The sequence below is a fragment of the Mytilus galloprovincialis genome, chromosome 7, assembly GCF_965363235.1.
Source record: "Mytilus galloprovincialis chromosome 7, xbMytGall1.hap1.1, whole genome shotgun sequence".
Lineage (NCBI taxonomy): Eukaryota > Metazoa > Mollusca > Bivalvia > Mytilida > Mytilidae > Mytilus > Mytilus galloprovincialis.
Genome location: NC_134844.1, coordinates 2396114 through 2413570, shown reverse-complemented (window position 1 = coordinate 2413570; position 17457 = coordinate 2396114).

Sequence of the window (17457 nt, the reverse complement as noted above, 5' to 3'; positions counted from 1 at the left end):
TAACAAATGGTAACTGTGATATGACAAGATTTAAAGTCATAAGAAACGAGTGACTGGTGAAAAATAATGTTCATCCAATTCTTGAACCAATGCATGTATATATCATAAACTTAGTCCTCTGTGCACGATTTTATCATTTTTTACGCAAATATATCGTATAATCGTCAATTTTTTTTCTATCTGTCTGTTATGATTTAACAAATATGGCTACTCATTAAATGCCGTGTTTTGAAGCCGAAGTTTACCGATTGTCACCTTATAGTAAATAATCAACAAAAAGCATGGGTAATTAGCACGTGTTTAACATATACAATCAGGTAATTGTTTATTTTAATGACAGATTCATGCGTATTGCTATCACCGGATTTTTACGAGGAGGGTCACGCTTAGGTCACTATGCATACGGAAAATATGTCCTCGAATTGCTTCCTGCCAGCAAGCAATTAAAAATAAGTAAACTTCTTCTAAATGTGGACAAATTAAAGAATTTTCCTCAGAAAAAAGTATATGTACATAAGTTGTATAATGAAAACTATCCATTTAGTTTTAAAAAACATATGCATATTTTTTTTTAATTTGAGGTTTCATATGACTTTAAAGTATACCAAATATGAGAAATATATGTAGCTGTTTTTGTAGATAACACTTATGATATGGAGCTTATTCAACCCCTGTGCCATTCGGAAAATAGAATTTGCTACCTGATTAAAAATCTTCATCTGTACACCATGGCGTTAACTTTTTTTTCTATATTGCATCATTTCAACCATGTTTTATGTTTTATGTCATACATCATTAAGGATTATACAAAACTTTCCAAAACTTATTTCCTCGCCATACAAGACTACATCATATTGAATTACAATTATTCGTCTCATCTGAATACACCCAACAGTAATGTTGATCCATATTTAAGTTTCGTCTGACATCATTCCACGTCAAAGGCTTTTCTTTAAAAATAATATTTATTATATTGTCGGTAAACTAAATGATCCAATAGTTAAATTCGAAATACAAATTGACCCCGATAATATTTCTGTTAAAAGACAAATTAAAATACAATACATCAGCACATAACATTGAATGTCAGAAATTAGGACGGTTTACGATTATTTTGAAATACATGAGAAAAACGTGTACTACAAGTAATACAAGTATGATCACCTGCACACTATCAAGAATTCAAATCATGTCTTTTATCAGCTGATTTTAGTTTTTAAATATACCTACGAGTCAAACAAACTTAAATTGTTTACTGTTTTACACAAATCTGTTACCTTTCATTATTCATACAAAAATATAATATATAAATTTAATTATTTAAAATTCGACTGAAACTTTTCAGTTATTCCCCTTCGCATCTACACTACGTTATATATATCTATAAAATGATATAGTTGTCTCTTTGACACATTCCCCATTTCCATTCTCAATTTTATTTATTACCTTAAAAAATAGTTACCTACCAACAAGTTCTGCATTGAAAATATTTCTAACAGACAAATGATCAGCAACAATTCAGTTGATCACCGAGAACGTGTTCTTTAAATAACCAAATAACTTTATCAATAATGAATTTATGTTGTGTAAAAAAAAATGTTTTTGTTCAGTGTATCTTTAGTTGTTTTTGTTAATTTGAGTTAAACCATTTCAATTTATATGTTATAATGTGTCTTTCTATGTTTCTGTTTTGTTGCACTACTACTAACAAAGGTTAGAGTACGTTTGGCGCCTATAAACTGTTTTACTGTCATGCTATGCATATATGTTTTTACTATCAAAATCATATTTCTGAACTTAATCTTTTTCGATATGTATAGGGGACTTAAAACGTCACGTTTTGGTCGTCCCAATGCTCTTAAACTTCGTACTTTATTTGGCCTTTTTAACTTTTATTCGAGCGTCACTGATGATTCATTTGTAGACGAACGCGTTTGGTGCAAATACAAAAGTTCAATTCTTGTATGTATATATATGATAAGTTTGTTTACAACCACTGTATCAATGCCACTGCTGGTGGGGTTTTTATTCCCCAGAGTATCACCAGCCAAGTAGTCAGCACTTCAGCAGAAGTGTTGACATTCATTGTCCTTGATATGGTCATTACTATAAATTAACTGTTTACCAAACATTCATTTGAATTTTTTAAATACTAAGTCTTTTCTACATCAGGAATACAATAACTATATTTGGCAAAACTTTCAGGAATTTTTGGTCCTTCTCATGCTTTCTAACTTCGTACGTACGTTCTTTATTCGGCCTTTCAAACAAAATTATTCGAGCGTCACTGGTTAGGTTTTTTTTAGATGAAACACGCGCCTGACGTTAATAAAAAATTTCAGTCTTGGGATCTTTAATGAGTTCAATCCATATACAACCACTGGGTTGATGCCACTGCTGGTAGAGTTTTTTCCCCCGAGGGTATCACCAGCCCAGTAATCAGCACTTATGGGTTGACATGAATCATCATTATTATTGTCATAACTATAAATTAACTATTAAATTTTTGAAATACTGTATGGCTTTTCAACCTCAGGTATAGATTACCTTAACTGTATTTGGCAAACCTTAAGGAATTTTTTCGCCTCCCCTTTCTTTTCAACTTCGTACTTTATTTGGCCTTTGTTAACTTTTTTAATTTGAGCGTCACTGATGAGTCTTTTGTAGACGAAACGTGCGTCAGGCGCAAAAACAAACTTTAATCCTTGTATCTATGATGAGTTTATTTTATATCTGAAATCGACGATCAACCCGAAAAAAAGCATGGTGCATTAAATATCCCTCCATGAGAGACCAATCGTTATGAAACTTAGTATGGAAATCTAAATATATACGGTTTAAGATTAAAAGGAGTTTCTGCTTTCAATATGTAAGTAAGTAAGTAAGCACTTTTTTTATTATAGTGACATTAGTAATCACATTTCAGTAAAGTACAATTATATATTACATACACAATATTACATACACAATATGTATGGTGGGCTCAGAAATGCCAGTTTGAAATTCAAAAAATGGTGCAGAAGACTACCACAGGATCGCTTCAATGACAGTGCACGTGAGAGTTATTGTTTTCAAATATTTATAAACTTTAGGGTATAGTTAGCCTAGACTTTCAATCATTCCTTCGTGACTTTTATGGGCGCCATCGCGTGCACGAGACTGTTATGACATAACTGTTTCGCAGATGACAACGGATATGTTTCAATTGTAGTAACTAAGATTCCGCCCCCTTTTTAGTTCATCGTCCTCCGTCTTGTGTAAACTATTTCAAACATCTCCTCTGAATCTACTGTGTCAATTCCTACCAAACTTTAGCTGAACGATCCTTAGGGTATCTTAAATAGAGTTGGTGTTTTATTTTCTGTTTCGTATAAAAATAAACATGTCCGCCACGACTAAAAATAGAACATTGGGGTAAATTCAGTTTTTGGCATATATCTCAAAACCAAAGCATGTAGAGCAATTTTGACAAGGGGTTATAAAGTGTTTATTAGGTAAAGTTTTTCAGCCCTGAAATTATCAGACGAATCTGATAACCCATTGTTGGGTTGCTGCCACTTAATTGGTAATTTTAATGAAAGTTTGCAGTGTTCGGTTTTTATTTTTAATATTATGAATGATAGAGATAAACTGTAAACAACAAAAATGTTCAGCAAAGTAAAATCTAAAATTAAGTTGGTCCGACCAAAATTGTCAATTGACCCCTTAAGGAGTTATTGCATTATAAGGACAATTTTTTCTCAATTTGTTTATCATGTTTTCTAACTTTACAAAATCTTCTCCTCTGAAACTACAAAACCAGATACCCCCACACTTAAGCTGAATGAACCTTAGGGTATCTAAAGTAAAGTTTGTGTTTTGTTTTTTCTTTCGTCAAAAACATGGCTGCTATGGCTAAAAATAGGACATAGGGGTAAAATTCAGTTCTTGACTTATGTACTGGCCTGACCAGTGAGTGTTACTAAGATGACTGGTTTAAGTAAAGATAAAACAATCAGGAGCTGACTTTTATTTCACTACCAATCCAAATGGTGAAAAACTGAAAATACAAATATAAATACAATTTTACAATGTGTTCAATGATCATAATTAAAGTCCATTAAAAATACGGATAAACAGTTCGTAGATATATAAAGCTGTTAAAGTTCTTTATAATAATAAATAGATGAATATTCTTACGCACGTCGGGTTCTGTCTTGAATTAAATTGTGTTATCGCAGATACGTACAGTTTGAACGGTTAAATGTTCATATTTTCTTTATAGCATAGGATAATATATTAAAACAGTTCGTCACTGATGTAAATACATAATTTGTAATGTTTTAAAGGTAAATCACGCTGTGGTTAGCCACGAATTGTTCCTTTGGACAACGTATCCGCTGAATGTTCTTTGCAGTTGTGCACACGACTCGCTGAGCAGTTTTCTTCACAGAAGAGAGGGGAAAGTAACACGGATTCATACACTCTCCTGTATAAAACTCCTAAAACTGGCGCACATAAAACGATGTACGCAATGAATTGTTTACAATATAAAATGATGATCAAATGAAAAACAAATGATGAATTAGTTCTAGAACAGCTTACATCTCAAACACTAAAGCATTTAGCCTAAGAGCAAATCTGATATGAAGTAAAATTGCTTATTAGGTCAAGTTCTATCAGCCATAAAGAAATCAGATGAATCTAACAACCCAATATTGGGTTGCTTCCACTAAATTGTTAATTTAAAGGTTTTAGTTAATATCTACTATTAATGATAAAGATAAACTGTAATTCAGTGGTTGTCGTTTGTTTATGTGTTACATATTTGTTTTTCGTTAATTTTTTTATATGAATAAGGCCGTTAGTGTTCTCGTTTGAATTGTTTTACATTGTCTTATCAGGGCCTTTTATAGCTGACTATGCGGTATGGGCTTTGTTCATTGTTGAAGGCCGTACGGTGACCTATAGTTGTTAATGTCTGTGTCTTGTTGGCCTCTTGTGGACAGTTGTCTCATTGGCAATCATACCACATCTTATTTTTTATATGTAAACAGCAAAAAAGTTCAGCAAAGTAAGATCTACAAAATAAAATTTAATGACTAAAATTTTCAATCGACCCCTTAATGAGTTACTGCCCTTTAAAGACATTTGTTTTCTGAATTTGTTCATTTAGTTTGCTTGCTTTAAAACTGCTCAATCAAATTCAGAAAAAAATTAGACCGAATGAGTTTCAGAATATCAAGAAACATACCCACTATGACTAAAATGGAACAAAGGGTGGGGGAAAAGGGGGGGGTAAAATGTATTGTTGTCGCTTTTGAAGAAAATATGAGAGATACAAAGAACATTTAAATGGATTTTTTAGACACTCATTAATATATATTGAAAATCAAAATGATCATTGTGGAAAGATTTTTAGCAAATTATAACAGATGAGCGATTTTGAATGTTTTCGAATGAGACCTACCGAGTTAGACTTATCACTTGGTTTGCAAATGTACTTTTAAAATGAACAACACGATTATATGCAAAACTTTAGTATATCGACTATTACCCTGTATAATTTAATAGTTTTTACTTGTAAACGAAGGAGTTTAGTAGTTTAAAATGTGTCGTTTATAAGAATGACGGGAGGACAAACAGTCGGACGGACAATTGTCAAACAATAAATACTTATATTTAAAGATATATATCAGATTATATGATATGAGTGCCAGTCTTAGTTTGTAAAAGTAAACCATTATCGATCAAAGTACGGCCTTCAACACGGAATCTGGCTCAATTCGAACAGCAAGCTGTAAAGGGTCCCAAAATTACTACTGTAAAACCATTCAAACATAGAAACCAACGGTGTTATGTATATAAAAACGAGACACACTGTTCCTGACTTAGGACAGGTGTAAACAAATGCAGCTGGTAAAAACATTTTAATAGGCACAAACCTTCATCCTAACCTGTAACAATAGTGTCACATCACAACAAAGGAAGACACATTATAAAATATCTATTGGATTGACTTAACTCAAATAAAAGATATATTAACAAACACAAGTGAACATTCACTGAACGTATGCATTTGATATATGACACAATGTAAATCCAAAATTAATGAAAAAAAGGCGACGAGATGTAAAACGATATCAGAAAGTCAACCATAAGCTTAGACAAAATGCCTCCAAATAAAATAACGTACACAGGTATATAATAATAATAATGTAGTAAGGTATACATGGAGAATACATTTCTACTAAATAAAAAAATTTAGTTGTTCGTAGTACGAGAACATCAACATATTTTTATTTCGGTTCCTGCTTTACAAAATTTGTAAATATTAGACACAAAAATTTTACACCTCCACATTAAAAAGAGTCCAAGTGCTGTCATGGGTCAATAATAATTAAGTCCGAATGGGCGTGACTTTTATCCACCGGTAGATTGTACAGCATTATAAACACTAGTTATGGTTTAATCTGGCAAGGGTGGAGAAGAGGGCACTGAACCGGAACTGTTGGTAAACAACAATGATAACTGTATCAAGAGATCAAAACCATTTCTGGTAAACTAAATAAATCTTAAAATACATAAATGTTACATTTAGCTGTCGTTATTTCTCATTACGTGTCTTTTATTTCTTTAAGTGTCGTTATATTAATGTTGTTTGTATTACTTAAGGCAATCTCACTTATTTTGTTATTCACAATGTAAAGTGCAGAATCCATTTTTGTTTTTTAGAAAAAAAATATGTTTGAACTGGTCCCTAGAGTTATGTTTTTTAAAAAGGAATTATTTCTGTAAGCTAAAATATAGGGTTGCTTATAATACCTTACAAGATTTAAAGGCTCTTATCATAATGTTTATGTTCAAATACATTTGAACTTATAATACCTGTACAGTGACCCTTTGAGTGACTAGTGACCGTTTGAGTTGCTGAAATTAATAAACATTTATAACTTATTAATAAATGTTGTGTACAAGTATACACAGTACACGTTGGATCGATATTAATAACCTGACAAAAGTTTGAAATTATTCTGTTTTAATATTTTATACTCACCTCTAATGATGCCATGAACACGAAATGTAGACGTGTTGTTGTTGATGGTATTGACAGCGGCTACGTCTAAATTATAAAGTTCACTTTGAAGGGCACCACTTAAAGGTAAAAGTAAAATAACAAAATTACCAAACTCTGATTAAAATTCAAAACGAAAAGTTGATACTCAAATGGAAAAATCAAAAGCGCAAAACACATCAAACAAATGGATAACATATGTCATATTCTTGACTTTATACAGACGTCAACATGGAGCCTTGGCCCACTATGAACAACAAGCTATAAAGGGCCCCAAAAATTAGTAATGTAAATCCATTCAAACGGGAAAACCAACGGTCTAATCTACATAAAAATGAGAAACGATAAACACGTATGAACTACATGAACAGACGACAACTACTGTACATAAAATTCCTGACTTAAGACAGGTGCAATTGTTTGCAGCGGGATTAAATATTTTAATGGTACCAAACCTTCTCCATTTTCCATAATTCACATGTTTGAATTTCTTTTATGGCAGTTTAAGAGGGAACACACATGGTATTTCAATTATGTTTGATACAAACTACATGTATATTAGCATTGTCATGTATAATTCTATGGAGAATATTTTGTCCTGCCACTCATGGTAAATTAACTTATAAACTTTATCAATGAGTTCATGTCCTTCATAGCTGGCTGTTCAGTATGAGCCGATATTTTGTGTTGAAGTAGTTATCAAAGGTACCAGGATTATAATTCAAGAAGGACGGACTTTTACCTTTAATGGTTTACCTTTACAAATTTTCACTTGGACGGAGAGTTGTTTCATTGTCGCTCATACCAAATCTTCTAATATCTATATAACATATTTAGGTTTCTCTTATGTTGTCACAATGAATTCGTAAAGAAGTTAAATAGCGAAAGCAATTAAGACAGTACATGTATACTAGTTTTAAAGATCTAAAAGTATTAAACTTTGACACATATTGTCATCATTCAATCACACGTACTTTAAAATTGAAAGGCTCAAATCTCGCTGTAATTGCTACGAATTGTGAAAAGTGGAGGAATGTTACCTTTGTTTTAAGCATATTATTGTTATTGAACTATACATTGTGAACCAATGGTTAAATGGGGTCAAGTTTACTAAAAACAACTGTACTAAATAAAAATCTATTAATAAAATAATTTACTTATTTACATTTTATCCGTAACTTATACTTTGTATTTGTTTGGCTTTTAAACTGTTTTGATCTGAGCGTGAATGATGAGTCTTATGTAGACGAAACGCGCGTCTGGCGTATTAAATTATAATCCTGGTACCTTTGATAACTATTATAACGGACGAAACTTACAGCAACACATCTTATTTTAGTGATTTAGACAATGTATTTTGTTAAATATTCACATGCATATTTGTTTTTATTCTGAATAATATTATAACACCATGTTGACTGCTGTACCCCTATTTTGACATGTTTACCTATAATTTCTACTGTTTTGTTCAGGCATCGTTTAAGTATAATGGAATTTATTCATACAAGTGAGAGGTTGGGCTAGCTAGAATCATGTTCTATATTGCAGTGTCTTCTACGTAGTGACCTGTATTGCTTTTAGAATCATTATAATAAAACAATCACTCAATAGTGTTTTTATACTTTATACCCCCGGTTAGTATTTAAACATTGTGAAATATGTCCAGTAATAGTTAGCAGTTTGTATTGAAGCATTCTTAATCAAATCAATCATGGTCAGTAAATCCAGACAACTACTGTTCTTCATTTCTAACCTCTAATGAATAGTTTTACATGACAAACAAATATCAAAATCATTACAGATAATATCTATACCCCAACTTCTCTCTTAAGCTACTCTTTACTTGATAAATACTGTTAAAAGAACGGACATGCATATGTTTAACATAATTTTGATACTTTAATGTACATAATCTTTAATTCATTTCCATTAGGTTGAAAGTGGCACCAGCAGGCAAGCTCATGTTCACCAATTTGACTTAAATTCTGATACATGATATATAACAATGTAAAACATTTATCTATATTATAAAATTCTAAAATAAATAATTTACATGGTATGCGCTCGAGAATATGTAGGTTGGATTGTGTGTATTTAAGTCTAGACGCCAACAAATTAACTATTAAATTGACCTCCGCAGACCTCAGATGGTCATACAATCGATATACACTGGCATTAATATAAATATACAGAGATAGGTAAATAGTGAATTTGAATTTCTGTAAGTCTGTTTAATTTCATATAATAGATTGAAAATATGTATTAATCATCGTTTTTAAGAATGATGTTTTATTGATCGACCCAGTCAATCAAATGATTTATTAAACTTTGTTTCACTTTCAATGTTAATATTCGTTTCCTTCAAATAAATCAGCACGCACGATTCATGCATGCATTATCAATATCTAGCTTAGATTTTTTATATATCTCGTAGCTATTGCCCCTTCATCTAGTCTCTTATACAACCGATTGCCAAGTACATTTTGTGTTATGCTCTAACTGGACAAAACGTTGCGCCATTTATACGTTTTAATCTCTTTGATTCAAATAGTTTGAATAAAAAAAGTACAATGTAATTTCCAAAATTTCGGATTCTATTTCTTTCTTTAATTTGTAATTGTTACCTTTACTTGTCTCTTCTTTATCGATTTACGAGATTTAAACATTAGAAAACTAATGTAGTCTTAGTTATTCCTTAGTTTTCTTTGTTGTGTCATGCGTACTATTGTTTGTCTGTTTGTCTTTTTTTATTTTTAGCCATGGCGTTGTCAGTTTATTTAAGATTTATGAGTTTGACTGTCCCTTTGGTATCTTACGTCCCTCTTTTAAAAGAGAGACGAAAGATACAAGCCAAACAGACGAACAATAGTACACATAACACAACATAGAAAACTGAAGACTTAGCCACGGGAGCCCCACAAAACAAGAGGTGATCTCAGGTGCCCTGGAAGGGTAAGCAGATTTTGTTCTACATGTGGCACTCACAGTGTTGCTCATTTTAAAATAGTTAAAATCATCTACATTTTGGTAATAACATTATTTCCTGATAATTCATAGATTATTGTCTTGTTTTGTATTTAGGAAATTGTAATGGAATATATCCGGACAAATCATCCTTTGAACGGTTCATTTTGGTTTGTTCATTTTTTAAGCTTGGGAGTTAAAAGTCCTTGTTTAAGATATAGGTATTCATTATAAGCAATAGTTTTGTATATCACATAAAGCCAGTTGGGCATCGTAATCAAGATAACAAATAATTGCTGAGGAAATCAGTTGAACACAATAGAAAACATAAATCGGATGCGAGTCTTCTCCTTCATTACTGAACAAAAAAGTGTACCGCAGTGTACGGTAAACAGTCCCGACTTAACAAATGCATGCATCTCCTGACTGATAATTTCTAATATACTATATATAGTAAATGGTTTGTGTAAATGACTTCATATTTATATATCTATCTCTGAATATGAAACTGAGGAATGGAAATAAAGCTACGTAAATAGAAATAATCCAGGAAAACAATTTTTACACACCAGGAAAAGGGAAATACAAAGTTCTGGAAACATAAATAGAAAACATGTTCAATATTTACATCCTGCTCATTTGTTAATATACAACTGTCATATTTAGATGAAAAAATATATGTACTAAGTGTTTCACATTTTCAGTTTATACCTATATCATGTATATGTGAAGTTTTGTATTTGTTGTTATTTTTTAATTGGCAATATTGATTACAGAAATACAATTGCCAAACATTGTCCCTAATTTGAGGTATTTATTATAATTTAAATGATTGCAGATATTTCCAGACAGATCCACCAGTACATGTGCGATGAAATTGTCGGATCAGACAAGGTTGTTAAAATATAGAAAACTTTTCTTTAAGGTATTCGTATACGAGTATGGTCCAAATAATTTCTGTTCACATTCAAAAGATATAATACCAAATGGAGGTGAAGAAAAAGAACTGAACCACCCTGGTACATTGTAGTGACATTAATATAATGTTTATTTCGAAAAAAAACCATAGTGTATTAATCAAAATTAGTAATAAGCAATGCAAGAAGCACAATCAATACCTACATTTGGTTATTGATACTGATAATGCGCAGCCTGGATTTGCTCTTCTTCGTGTACAGAATGAACTTTTTTGCAGGCGACATGTATGCTAGTGAAGAGTTCATCAAATCATAATTTCATGACATACATATAAAAGAGGGACGAAAGATACCAAAGGGACAGTCAAACTCATAAATCTAAAACAAACTGACAACGCCATGGCTAAAAATGAAAAAGACAAACAGAAAAACAATAGTACACATGACACAACATAGAAAACTAAAGAATAAACAACAAGAACCCCACCAAAAACTAGGGGTGATCTCAGGTGCTCCGGAAGGGTAAGCAGATCCTGCTCCACATGCGGCACCCGTCGTGTTGCTTATGTGATTACAAATCCGGTAAATAGTCTAATTCGGTAGGTCACATTCATGAAAGGGAAGGGGATTGTAGTTACGACGTAAGGAACATATCCGATATCATTTGTGAAACGGTTATTCCATAACGGTCAACCAACTCGTGATGGCGTCCGTAAAATTTACGAAGGGATGATTTCAACTTCACCATTTGGAACTCTTGGTTTAATAGCTTCCTTATGAGAAGTAACCCTCTATCAAGAAAATCATGATAGGAAATGCAAGCACGGGAATATCGTATTAATTGGGAGATATATACCCTGTATGCAGATGCTGCTGGAATGTTGCTACTTAGAAATGGAAAGTTCACAATTGGAAAGCTGAAATCATCTCTTTTGTCGTAAAGTTTTGTCTTCAACCGACCCTCATTGTCAATTTCTAGATGTAAGTCAAGATATGAAGCCGACTTAACTGTATCTGTAGTATCCTTTATCTCCAATTCTATGGGATAGATGCGATCCACATAGTCACCAAATTTTGAATTGTTTAGTGAAAGAACGTCATCTATATAGCAGAAAGTAGAGTTAAAGGATATTGCTAACTTCTTATCTTTCTTCCTAAGAACTTCCTGCATGAAGTCAGCCTCATAATAATAAAGAAACAAGTCAGCAAGTAGAGGGGCCCAGTTTGTTCCCATTGGGATGCCGACAGTCTGTTGAAAAACACGTCCTCCGAACGTAACAAATATGTTGTCAATCAAGAAATCAAGCATCTTGATAATATCGGTTTCAGAGAATTTTTTGTTTGAATCAGAGTGATTCTTTACAAAAAAGGATTAATCCCTCCCTAAGACGAGATACTTTATAAATGATTTAAAACAACCATGATTTATTTCAAGTTCCTACTTCTTTCAATATCAACTAGAACACACCCGCGAAATCGCGGGCATTCAGAGTGTAGTTGAAAGTATGTAAAGTGTTGTTGAAAGAATTATGTAAAATATTGGTTTTCTATCAATTACAATATGAACATAATACATTTAGTGGGGAATTTCAGCAATGTATCATAAGTCATAGGTTATTGGGGACAGGAAAATGGTTTTTTTATATCCCTCCTCCTTTATTTCCAAAATTCCCAATTTTTGGTTTTCTATCAATTTCAAAATGAACATAATACATTGAGTATGTTATGAACATTTAAGTAAGGAGCCTGTAATTCAGTGGTTGTCGTTTGTTTATGTGTTACATATTTGTTTTTCGTTCATTTTTTGTACATGAATAAGGCCGCTAGTTTTCTGTTTTGGCTTGTATTATCTTTTCAGTTCGGGCCTTTTAAGGCTGATTATGCGGTATGGGCTTTCCTCATTGTTGAAGGTCGTACGGTGACCTATAGTTATTAATTTCTGTGTCATTTTGGTCTCTTGTGAAGAGTTGTCTCAACATGGCTATCATACCACATCTTCTTTTTTTTGTAATCAATGAATTTTGTAAAAGATTTAGTAACTGGAGAATTTCAGAAAAGGTATCAAAAGTTCACATGAATAATTTTAGCGCTTATCTGTATATTATGAACATTCATTACTATATAAATATAGTGTATTTACTTTCAATTTTAAGTTTACTAATCGATCCATGGTGGTCATTGATATAGTATACAGACCCTCTCTATTTAATTAACTATGTGACCGCCGTGGATAGTAAACTTGAAAATGATAGCAGATAGAATTCTTAAAATACAGTATACTACAGAAAAACGGAAACCGGAAGTCTAATCAGACTTAAAATTTCGTCCAATGACGGGACAATATCCGGATGCTTTTTTTCTCGTTTTTCTCCCAAAATAACTGGATCTGAATAATCATATGAATGGATGACAAATGCGACTATGCACTGTACCATTAGGACACAGAGGCGTGTTGATTAATTTATTGTGGAAAGAAGAGAAGTGACACCAAAAATGAGGTCTTCTCGTTTAATAGTATAGATCATAAACCAATTATTTATTTAGCTATTCTAGTCATTTTAAGTGGCAAAAACGTGAAAAGAGCCTTTTTTCTAGTCCGTTGAAAATACAAAACCTGCATATTATGCATCAATTTCTTTTGATTATATTTATTTCATTTTTGAAATACAATAAAATACAAAAAACTTAATTGTTGATGGGTCTGTAAGATATTAATTTAATACGAATTTTACCTTAATTGCAATTTAAAGCGTTGCATTGAGGTGATATCAAATATGAAACCCTATCTCTTGTTAATTTTACGAACGTCTTCACACGTTTGCTGGACGTTATGCGATATCCTTTTCAGAGACGATAGCGAATATGTTCCTTATTTCGTAATTACGATCATGTGACCTATAGAATTATACTTATTACTGGATTTTAACTAACATGAACTACATGCCTGGTGTCAAATGTGGAGTAGGATCTATTTACCTGCTATAAACATAATTTTTATGTTGTTTGTGTGATGTTTAGTTGCTACATTGTCTACATTGTGTTTTGTTTTAGAAGTAAAACTTTTAAAAATACAGAACTTCGAGGAAATTCAAAACGGAAAGTGCCTAATCAAATGGCAAAATCAAAAACAAACACTCATATAAGGTTTAGAGAGTTATCTAATTGGCACTCATATCACTTATTCTTGTTTTGCAACTCCTTTTTTACGTCTTGCTAGTTTTCAATAGATTTAAATAATTTTCGTTGGTTTTTATTAATTAGCAAATGTAGAGCTGTTAAATTTAATATAGAATTAAATTGAGAATGGAAATGGGGAATATGTCAAAGAGACAACAACCCGACCATAGAGAAAACACAACATAGGCATTTTTTTACCAACAAAATCAATAATTGTCATGTCAAATTTTATTTTGTGCTTGAAAACTTTCCTTATGCTGGCCTTATATACAATCAAAACATGTGTGTGCTTTTTCAGCGAGTGAAATTCTGAGACAAATACGTATGGTAGTTTAGATATCCCTTTATTTTTTCCAATATCTGTTTCGTAGTTTTTTCCAGGTTTAGCTTAAACAGAGAGCTTACAATGTTTTGTCTACAATTTTCGGATCCTATTTCCTTTTAACAATTCTAAATATTGCAATAATAAATATTTCATATGTTTAATGTAAAAAAAAAAGTGAACAAAATTAAACTAGAGGCTCTCAAGAGCCTCTGGCGCTCACCTGATCTTATTTGTGATTTTGAAATAATATTTAAAAATGTAAAAAATTGTACTTATAGTGATGTTATAGGCCAAATTTGGTATAATATTGTAATGTTTGGTTTCATTTCATTCAGTAGTTTTCTTAAAGAAGACATTTGTATGTATTTCCTATAGGGTACCATGTTAAACTAAGTCGCCTGCTGGCAGCCATCTTGGATGATGGATCGGATACAAAGTAACAACACTTGGTCAGCATCTCATAAGGAACATTTATGCTATGTTTTGTTTCATTCCATTCAGTGTTTCTCTAAAAGAAGACATCTGTATGTATTTCCCATAGGGTCCTATGTTAAACTAAGTCCCCCCGCTGGCGGCCATCTTGAACGAAAGATCAACTACAAAGTAACAGCACTTGGTCAGCATCTCTTAAAGAGCATTCATGCTATGTTTGGTTTCAATCCATTCAGTGGTTCTCTAAAAGAAGACATTTGTTTACAAAATTTTCAATTTTTTAAATACTAAGGCTTTTCTTACTCAGACATAGATTACCTTAGCTGTATTTGGCAAAACTTTTAGGAATTTTGATCGTCAATGCTCTTCAACTGCGTACTTTTTTTTTACCTTTTGAACTTTTTTGGATTCAAACATCACTGATAAGTCTTTTGTAGACGAAACGCGCGTCTGGCGAAATTTAGTCCTGGTATCTATGATGAGTTTATTTGTATGCATTTCCCATAGGGTCCCATGTTAAACTAAGTCCCCCGCAGGCGGCCATCTTCGATGATGGATCGATTAAAAAGTAACAGCACTTGGTCAGCTTCTCATAGAAACATGCATGCTATGTTTGGTTTCATTCCAAACAGTGTTTCTCTAAAAGAAGACATTTGTATGTATTTCCCATAGAGTCCTATGTTAAACTAAGTGCCCCGCTGATGGCCATCATGGATGATGGATCAACTACAAAGTAACAACACTTGGTCAGCACCTCATAAGGAACATTCATGCCATGTTTGGTTTCTTTCCATTCAGTGGTTCTCTAGAAGAAGTTCAAAATGTAAAAAGTTTACGACGACGACGGACCACGACAGACGACGACGGACGACGGATGACGGACGCCAAGTGATGATAAAAGCTCACTTGGCCCTTCGGGAATTTAGAATTAAATTATTAGAAATGATTGTAATATTTTTTCTGTCTATTCGAAATAACATAAAAAATGTGATGCACACTGTTAAATTACCCGCTACGCGCGTTATTGAGTGTGGACCAAATTTGTTATGTTTTTTCTTCATAGATAGAAAAATATTACAGTCATTCCTTAAATGTCTAATTTTTGCAAGGGGCCTTGGTGGTCGAGTGGTCTTAGTAGTTACTACTGTCATCACTAGCCAGTCAACACTAGGGTTGTGAGTTCGAACCCCGCTCACGTGGGTGCAATCGACTCCAATCTTAATTGACAAGGATTGTAAGTTTTCCTATCGAAGGTCGGTGGTTTTCCCAGGGCACTCCGGCTTCCTCCACCAATAAAAAAAAATCAAAAATGATATATGCGTTAATAAATTGCAGTAAATTCTCTAAGGTGTTTATTCAATTCTTTTTCAAATTTTTTAACAGAATATGTACATAAATATCTAGTTATTGGTTGATGTGTGCAAATGGGAGATAAATACCCTTATATAATTATATAGATTAGTTGGGGCTGCATTTTTATGCAGCTTGGAAAACTATATCTTCAAAGACTATTGGATACTATTTAAAGGGGAATAATCCTTACATAAATTGATTGTCTCCAATATTACTTTCTCTTCCATGTGCATGCAATAACTGTTCAGTGTTCTATTGTGACGTATTTTATTTTATTACTTAATTGTTATTACATACATCATTGTAATCATTGCATGTAAATTAAAACCCGTAAGCACAAGCACTTGTCTCAGAATTATTTTTTACATATGTACCTTAATATAACACAAGGTACTTAACCTGCATTTTAGAAAATTGTCAGGTGGTGACGAAACTCCTTTATATGCCGCTTTCTCGGCTGTATTGTATTTTTCTAAAATGAAAGTTAAGTACCATATGTTATATTAAGGTATATAGGAAACTGTTTTCCCTGTGCCTGTAAGGGTCCATAATTGGATCATTAAAGTATTATTATTATTATTCTTAGACACATTTCCGTAATTTTGGGGTTTATTTGTAAAAACGGACTAATTTGAATCAGGAAAAAGACATACATGTACAAAGTTTCGGAGAGTATAGTATATACTTAAACTACAAATATTTTATCCTGCTCATTTGTGAAAATCCAACTGTTGAATATAGCAAAAAAGCAATCGGTAAGTATTTTTCCGTTATTTTTTTTAAATCTAATTTTTTCATTGGTAAAAAAAATCAACATTTGATCTAAAGCGATCTGATATACTTTGCCGCATTTGTTATGAATATCAATTTTCTATACTAGTATTCAATATTTTACAAATAATGGTTCATTTGTTAAATCATAGTCATTGTAAAATACACCAGAGATACAATGTCATATTGTTACAAAAGATAATGACCTATCAAACATTTGGGTTTCATTTCACTATTTATGGGCCATTTCGTCACCCATACTCATAATCATCAAGAATGGTACAACATAATTATAAATAATACTACGCACGTTTTTCTGAAAATTAAGAACAAATCTACGAAAACGAAGACAGTGTTGTGGTACACGTTTTGTGCTTTACAGTAGTTACATCTATAAGCATCAAAGTATGTTTACAACCGGTTGATAACTGATTTAGAAGTCTGTACTTTTGTGTTGAAATATT